Here is an 8606-nt window from a genome sequence, read left to right as displayed (position 1 = left end):
CGTCCACACATGCGGCTAGTCCTCACTGAGACAAGATCCCCCCCCCCCCCCAGTCCGCCTTGTAACGCTTCAGCCTCCACCTGAGTGAAAACGCCTCCAGGCAACCACAAAAAAACTGTGGTGAAGAACCCTAACGCGTCTCCTTTGCTTTTTGGAGAATGTCACTTCATCATCATCATCATCTTTTAGGTTTCCACTATCTAGGACTCTGCCTGGGGGCGACGGGTCCAGGCACCTCAATGAGGACTAGGGTTACGGTGCATATTTATAAATTTATTTAGTTATCCAGTTGCTATTCTGCCCTTCCTCCAAAGGAGCTCAGAGTGCACACGGGCTCCTTCAAAGGAAGGGTGGAGTGGAAATTGAAACTGAATAAATAATTATTTCTGGGGTGCAGCTCTGAGGAATTTGCATCCCGCCCCCCATTTTTTGCTTCTAAGTGCCAGCTTTTTGTCCTCTTCCAGAAGACACACTGTTTGACCAGAAGCACCTTCCTAAAAACTTATCTAAAGTTGGTCTTTGAGCACTTTGAAAAAGATGCTACTGATACCTAAGACCCAGCACGGCTTTCTCAAAAAACAAACAAGTCAGGCCAGATTAATCTTATTTCTTTCTTTCTTTTTGATAGAGTTACAAGGTAGGCGGGTCAGGGGAATTCTGTGGACTTAAGTTTTGATTTCAGCAAGGCTTTCGACATAGTCCCACATTATATTATTGTGGAGAAGCTGGTAAAATGTGATCTGGACAAAATCCACCCACTGTTAGGTGGATTTGTAGCTGGTTGACTGACTGAACTGAAAAAGTGTTCACCAATGGTTGCTCATCATCCTTGGGGAAATGGACAAGTGGGGAGCCACAAGGTTCTGTTCTGGGCCCGTTGTTGTTAAACATCTTTATAAATGACTAGGATGAAGGTTTTGAGGGGATGCTCATCCAGTTTGCAGATGGCAGCAAAGTGGGAGGGGTAGCTAATGCTGCAGAAGACATAACTGGAATTCAAGACGGCATTAACAGATTGGAGAATTGGGCCCAAACTAACAAAATGAATTTCAATAGGGACAAATGTCAGGTTTTACACTTAGGCAGGAAGAGCCAGCTGCTCAAAAAAAAAAAAAAAAAGATGGGGAACACTTGGCTTGCCAGTAGTACATGTGAAAATGATTTAGGGGTCTTAGCAGACCACAAGCTTCACACAACTCAACCTGTAATACAGCAGCTAAAAAAAAAAAAAAGTGAATGCTATCCTAGTGTGGCAGATTGGCAGCCAAACCTAACAAATGCATATTCTTACCAGTTAGCATGAACAAGGGCTAAGGCCATAGAGCTGTATTGCTGATGCACAGATACTCAAGAAATACCATTGGTAGAAAGGGCTCTGTGTGATGTCATTTCCCTTCTTCTCCAGGAGAGAAAGTAGTATATTGATACTTCTTGTCCCGCCTCCCTCTGTCTTCCTTTGACCAGTGTTAGATTTAGACATGCCTCTTCTTGCTCCAGCTTTAAGCACATGCCTGAAGCTGGTTATAGCTGTTACTGCTACTGTTGCTGTGAACCAATGCATGATTATAAAATGAATCTTATTTTTAAACTTACTTTACAAGTTGTTACCTGATATTTTTGTTAAGTGGGGGTAAGAAAGGGGGAGCCAGCTTACTTCATAGCTGAATTTGCCGAAAACAAGGTTTTGCAACCCAATCCCCATGCTTTTAATTTTGCCCCAAGTATTTTGAAACTCTGTCCAACCCACACATGTGGGTGCCTGGAATGATAAATTGCAATTAATATATACTCTTCTACCCATTAAAACCCATCCCATACAGAGCAGGGCAACCAAGATTCTCAAAGGTCTTGACACCTTATGAGGAACAGTTGAGGGAGTTGGGGGTGTTTAGTCTGGAGGAGTAATATCTTCAAATATCTTCAAATATCTAAGGGGCTGTCACATGGAAGATGGAACAAGCTTGTTTCCTCCTGCTCTCGAGGACAGAACCTGAACCAATAGCTTCAAGTCAAAAGAAAGGAGATTCCTACTAAATGTCAGGAAGAACTTTCTGAAGGTAAGAGTCAATTGGCACAACCTTGAAGATGGGAGACTCTTTTTAAAACAGAGTTTTTAAAACAGAGGTTGAATGGACATGTCAGTGATTCTTAGCTGTGATTACTTCATAGCAGGGGGTTGGACTAGATGACACTTAGGGGACCCTTCCACCCTTCCAATTCTATGACCATCCTTGAATTGAAGGGCACCCAGATGAGACTCCCACCTCTTCCTGGTGGAGGAGCTCAGTTTCATTACCTGGGTCAGGGCAAGGGCTTCTATGGTAAACTGTGTGATATTGACCAGATCATTGATTAATTGTGACCATATATAACAATAATCCAGGGTATATGAGGTGTTAAGAGGAGGAGTAATATCTCTGATGGAGGACATGTTCTGCTCCTTCTGGGATAGTTTGCCCACCTTTGGTCCCCGCCGTCCTCAGCTCTTACCCGTGGCTCCTAGATGCTGTCATCTTGTGACAGCAGCCACACCCCATTGAATTACTTTGACTGATCGGCTAAACCAGGTGAGAGTAGCTCATGTATCTCAAACGCTTGATGAATTAGGGCAGAGGTTTGTGAACACTCCCCACACTCCTTCCATGGCTGGAAATTGGTTAGTTTAACCCCTGCTTTGCTAGTAAAATTGAATTACTATGTCACAAAGTGATGCATGTCTAAAAAGTGTCACCAACATGAAAAGTTTGGAAAGCTCTGAGTTTGGGACTTCCCCTGCATGTAAAGACGGGCTCCAGTGGATGAGACCAATTGTGGGTCCAATGGTGAAGAAGGCAGTTTCTGCATGTGCTATAGAGGGAAGCGTGGCATAGATGGGTCTCATCAAACCTCCACTGCCTTGCAGGATATCTTGGGGAGAAGAAATGGTTAAGGAGCAAACCCTACACAAATCCAGAGTGTAGTCCCTAAGTCAGTTGGGTAGCCTCTGCTGCTTCTAACCAGAGTCCAGCTGCTCCCTCATTTTTAATTGGAGGATTTTAAGCAGAACTTGGATAGCCATATGTCAAGTATGTTAGTTGGGATTCCCGTATGGCGGGGGTTGGGCTAGATGGCCCTTGGAGTGCCTTCCAACGATACAATTCTGATCCTATGTGAAGAAAGTTTCCATACTAATAAGAGCAAGATAACTGGTGTTTAAATTCTAGGAAGGCATGGGAGAGCCTCCCTTCTTCAACCCTTCTATTCACCAACTACAATCAATGCCTCCCCTCAAAACAACCCCTTTAACAGTGAATCCTGGGATCACTGCCGCAAGGGGGGCATGGGTCACTGCTTCAGGCCGCCCCCCCCCTTAAGGGAAGATAGACTAAAGGATTCCACCCAATGCTGAAACCGCCAAAATTGTGATGTTTTGCTATGGGGAAGGCAAAACCTGCCAGTGCAGGAAAATCATTTCCGGCCCTTCAACAGCGACCATGACGTAGCAGTGCCCGCATACCTGTGGAGAAGAGGTTAACCTGCAAAGGAAGACTTAACTGAGGGGGGCAGGGGGGGAGAAGCTCTGTTGATTCCCAGGTAAGATCCACCCTCTATTGTGTGGGTATGGCGGTCCCTCCGCCTACCTGGCCAGGTCTCCTGGCAACGCCTCCCCAGGTGGGATTGGGTAACTGCTTGAGATAGGCGGAGACCTCCAGATGTCCAGCCTGGGGAGGGCGAAGCCAGGCTATATGGCCGGGAGCCGCATAGGATGGGGGGGCTGCGTGCGACCACGCAAAAGGTACCCCCCATTTGATGTGGGGAGCGGTCATTGCTGGGGTCAAGTGAAAGAGGGGCAAAAGTGAGGCAGGAAGGACAAAAACCACCACCTGCTTTGGGCAGCAGGTGGTGCCAAAGAGCAAAGAACCAAGCACCTTACAGGTAGGAAAGAGGGGTGGAATAAAACATGCAAACTACATCCAGGGGGTTGGACTAGATAGCCCTTGCTGTCCCTTCCAACTCTATACAGTTCTGTGATTTAAATGGAGGCCGTGAAAGCAGCACATAGAGAGGGAAATGAATGTGGCTCGTAACTCAGAAAGGAGAAACATGCAGATGGCAGGTTAGAATAATAGAATTGTAGGGTTGGGAGGAACCCCCAAGGGTCATCTGGCCCAACCCCCTTCAATGCAGGAATCACAACTAAAGCATCCGTGACAGATGGCCATCCAACCTCTGCTTAAAAACCTCCAAAGAAGGATATTCCTTGCAAACTTGGTAGCCAAACACCATGCGGATTTACAAAACTGCCCGCAAAATCTCAAAACAAAATCAGAACCACAAACCTCTTGAGATCAAGCTCCACTGACCACAGGGAAGCTCAATGCACACCCATTTCCTTTTTCTAAAACATCCATGTTGGAAGGGCCTAGTCCACAGCAGCCTTCCCCATGATTTTAAAGTGTGTGGCTTCTCCTAATAAATCTTGGTATCTGCTGTTTACCTATCACAAATCTAGTTTCCAGCACCCTCAACGAACTATGGTGCCCAGGATACTTTGTGGGAAGGCTTAGGGTTTAAATATCCACTGTGTCTGAAAGATTGTATTCTTGGTCACTGCTCTCAGACAACTTTGGCACTCCCATCTTAGTGAAATTAGCCTGGCTTCTTCCTTGCTGTCCTTCCTCTGGCAGGTAAACAGTATTATTCCAGTAGGCCTTTGGGAACTGAAAGCAAAACAACAACTTCTCATACTGCTGTATGTGCATTTGCTTTAATGTGTTTGTTTTAATCTTTGGTGGTTTAATTACTTTTTACCTATTCACAGAATCGTATAATTATACAATTGGAAGGGATGCTGAGGGTTATCTAGTCTAACCCCCTGCAATGCAGGAAAATCAACTAAAGCATCCATGACAGATGTCCATCCAACCTCTGCTGAAAAACCTTCAAAGGAGAGTCCACAACCTTCCAAGGAGTTCCAAGCAGCTATAGAACAGCTCTTACTGCCAGAAAGTTCTCCCTGGTGTTTATTTGGAATCTCCTTTCTTGTAACTGGAAATCATTGGGAGTCCTACACTCCAGAGCTGTTAAGGTCAACTTCAATCCCTTTAGTAGGTTTCCTGGAGCACCAGCTCAGTTTCTTCTGCATCTATAAAGCTACTATCCCCAGCACCAGGTGTTCCCCTGCGGTCTGTAATATTGTCTCCCTCCCCCTCAAGATTTAGCTTACAGCTCTCCTGATCAGGTTCACGAGACCCTTAGCAAACACATTCCTGTCAACCCTTTTCCTGCCAGAAGGCTTTCCTCAAAGAAGCAGAGACCACAGTCCAAGAAGCCAAACTTTCCTGACGACACCACCTGAGCAGCCAGTGGTTTACTTCAGGTATTTTCTTCTCTCTTGCTGGGGCACTTCCTTCAACGGGAAGGAGTGTTGAAAAAACCACCAGTGCTCCAAGGCCCTTCAGCTTCCTTCCCAGAGTCCCCTGCTATACCCTGAAGGCTGTGTCTGGCAGTTTTGTTTGCACCTACATGACTCTAAAGGAAGGGGTTGTGGTCAGTGGGCTTTATAAGACTTGGCAACTTCTCTGTCACATTCTGACTCTTTGTACCTGGAAAGCAGCTTCCCTGCCCCCCTCTGGGATATACTGTTACTTCCACACATTCTGCCTCTGCCCCCCTCAGTAGGGAGTTACCAATAACCCCTCCCCCCCTGCTCTTCTCTAGGGAGTGACAGGTTTGTTTTGTACATAGTATCTCCCACAGCCTCCTCAGTGTGTTCTGAGGTCTGCAACTGTTATCCTTACTCCCTTGGTGCAGAATCAGTGTCCAAGGTGAGGGCATGGCATGGATTTTGCAGCCCCAGTGACACAGCATGGCTGTTGACAATTCTGCTTCCATGTGCCATATTCCTCCAGGGATTCATCTCCTGGAATGGGCAATCTTCCTTTATTTTTATTATTTAATAAATCTGTATAGCAGCCTTGATCTGAAGTTCATAGGACAGTTCACAAATGCAAAATAAGAACACGAAATACACAATAAAACAAAAACAACCTTCCTCCCACAAACACATTTAAAAGACCATAGAATGTTAATCAGCCAAAGGTCTGGTTACTGAAAAATGTTTTTGTTTGGTGCCTAAAGATATGTAATGAAGGTGCCAGGTGAGCTTCCTTGGGAACAGAATCCCACAAGCAGGAAGCCACAGCAGGAAAGACCTGTTCTCCCGTTTCCAGCATCTGGACCTCTTGTGAAAGCACACAAAGGGCCTCAGATGATGACTGCAGGGTCCTAGTTGGTTCATAGGGGAAGAGCTAGTCCTTGAGGTATTCTGGTCCTGAACCAATTAAGGTTTACAAATCAAAAACAGCACTTTATATTTGGCCTAGAAACTAACTGGCAGCCAGTGCAGTCGGGCCAGGAGCAGTGAAATATGTTCGCAACAGTCTTGTCCCAGTGAGCAACCTGGCTGCTGAATTCTGCACCAGGTAGGTTTCCAAACCATCTTCAGAAGCAGCCCCACATATAACAGGTTGCAGTAATCTAACCTAAAGATTACCAGAGCATAGACAAACATGGCCCCACAGTATGCCAACATCTTCATGGCAGATTTAGAGCGTTTCCTAAACTTCTACCCACTCAAATCTCTCTTGTACCTGCGATACATTGACGATATTTTTATAATCTGGACACATGTTCAACAGACCCTGGACACCTTCCACCAGAAATTCAATGACTTTCACCCCACCATCAACCTAACAATGAACCAATCTATGCAAGAAATACATTTTCTGGACACTACTATAAAAATACAGGATGGACACATAGGCACCACATAGGCACCACCTTATACCATAAACCAACTGACCGACAAACATATCTACATGCTTCTAGCTACCATCCCAAACATACCAAACAATCCATTGTATATAGCCAGGCCCTACGTTATAGCCGCATCTGTTCCAACTATACAGACAGACACTCTCACTTAAGAGATCTACAGCAAACCTTTTTAGAACTAAAATATCTGCCTGATGAAGTTAAACAACAGATCAACAGAGCCAGACTAATACCCAGAGAGAACTTGTTGCAAGACAGATCCAAAAAAGAAAACAACAGAACACCACTAGTAATCACATACAGCTCACAAGTTAAAACAGTACAACGCATCATAAGAGATCTACAACCTCTCCTAGACAATGTCAGTTCTCTTTCTCAAGCTCTGGGAGGGAGACCCTTCATTGCCTACAGACAGCCACCCAATCTTAAACAACTCCTCACCCACAATAATACAACAACAAGACACAACATGGACACTGGTACCAGAGCCTGCAATAAACCCAGATGCCAACTTTGTTGCCACATAAACTCTGACAACACCATTACTGGCCCCAACAACATCAAACATACCATCTCAGGACTATTTAATTGCTCATCTGAACGACTGAACAACAACAACCAAACTCAAAACTCAAAACCACGGAGAGACCTGGTCTGAACAAAGACATTGAATTCTTATCTCATTATACATGACAAAGCTATCTTTAGCCATCTCACCCCTTGCTTTTTCCTTTAGGACTAATTGCAGTGGGTAACAGTCATCAACAGGTTTTCCACACCCATCAGCCAATCACCCATTCCCACCACCCTTCTGAGTAATACCCCTCCTCACTCTCTCACTATATAGAAGGGTCTGGTGACTTCTATTTCCGTGTATCTAAAGAAGTGTGCATGCACATGAAAGCTCATACCAAGAACAAATTTAGTTGGTCTCTAAGGTGCTACTGGAAGGATTATTTTATTTTTTATTTTGTATAGACAAACAAGTTAGGCTATCCCTGTCCAGATAGGGGTGCAGATGGGCCACCAGCAGAAGCTGATGGAAGGCACTCTGGGCCACTGAGGCCACCTGAGCCTCAAGGAACCACAAAGGATCCAGAGTACCCCCAAGCTATGTATATGCTCCTTCAGAAGGAATGTAATCCCACCAACAGCAGGCAACCTTCCACCCATACTATTTAGGGAACCACCCCATAACAGTGCCTCAGTCTTATTGGGATTGAGCTTCAGGTTGTTGGCTCTCCTACAGGATATTACTGAAGCAAGGTAACCAGCACTTCCACTTCCACACCTGTAGATGTAAAGGAGAGTAGAGCTGTGTGTCACTGGCATATTCCTGACAACCTACTCAAAATAACACTGCTCCTCCCTATGGGCACCCCCCTCCATGTCACTGTTTCAGGACAGTCTACTCTGCTCAATTGAGAAATTCATCATCTTGCCCAGTAGCTCCAAGTGTGGATAGGTCGGCCTCAAGTTGCTGGACCTTCTCTTCCAGCAAGGCAACCAGCTTGCACTTGCTACTAGTGTACTTCTGCACGTTCTCCAGCAGGAAAACAAACATGGCACAGGTGTTGCAGGTCACTGCAGCAGCTCCCTCACTCTCCATGTCTCTTGGTTCTACACACACCATGAGACAGCACTCTGGGCTTCCCCCTTAAACTCTCCCACTGAACACCCTCACAAACACCCTGTCCATGAGCTCCCAGAAGCTGCAATCAGTTAAGCAGAACTGCTGCTGGCTGCTAACTCCTCTTCCAACTTACTGCCTCCTTCAGCCTGTCGTCTTC

Source organism: Lacerta agilis, chromosome Z, assembly GCF_009819535.1.
Source record: "Lacerta agilis isolate rLacAgi1 chromosome Z, rLacAgi1.pri, whole genome shotgun sequence".
In the NCBI taxonomy this organism is placed as follows: Eukaryota; Metazoa; Chordata; class Lepidosauria; order Squamata; family Lacertidae; genus Lacerta; species Lacerta agilis.
This window is presented reverse-complemented; position numbering follows the sequence as displayed.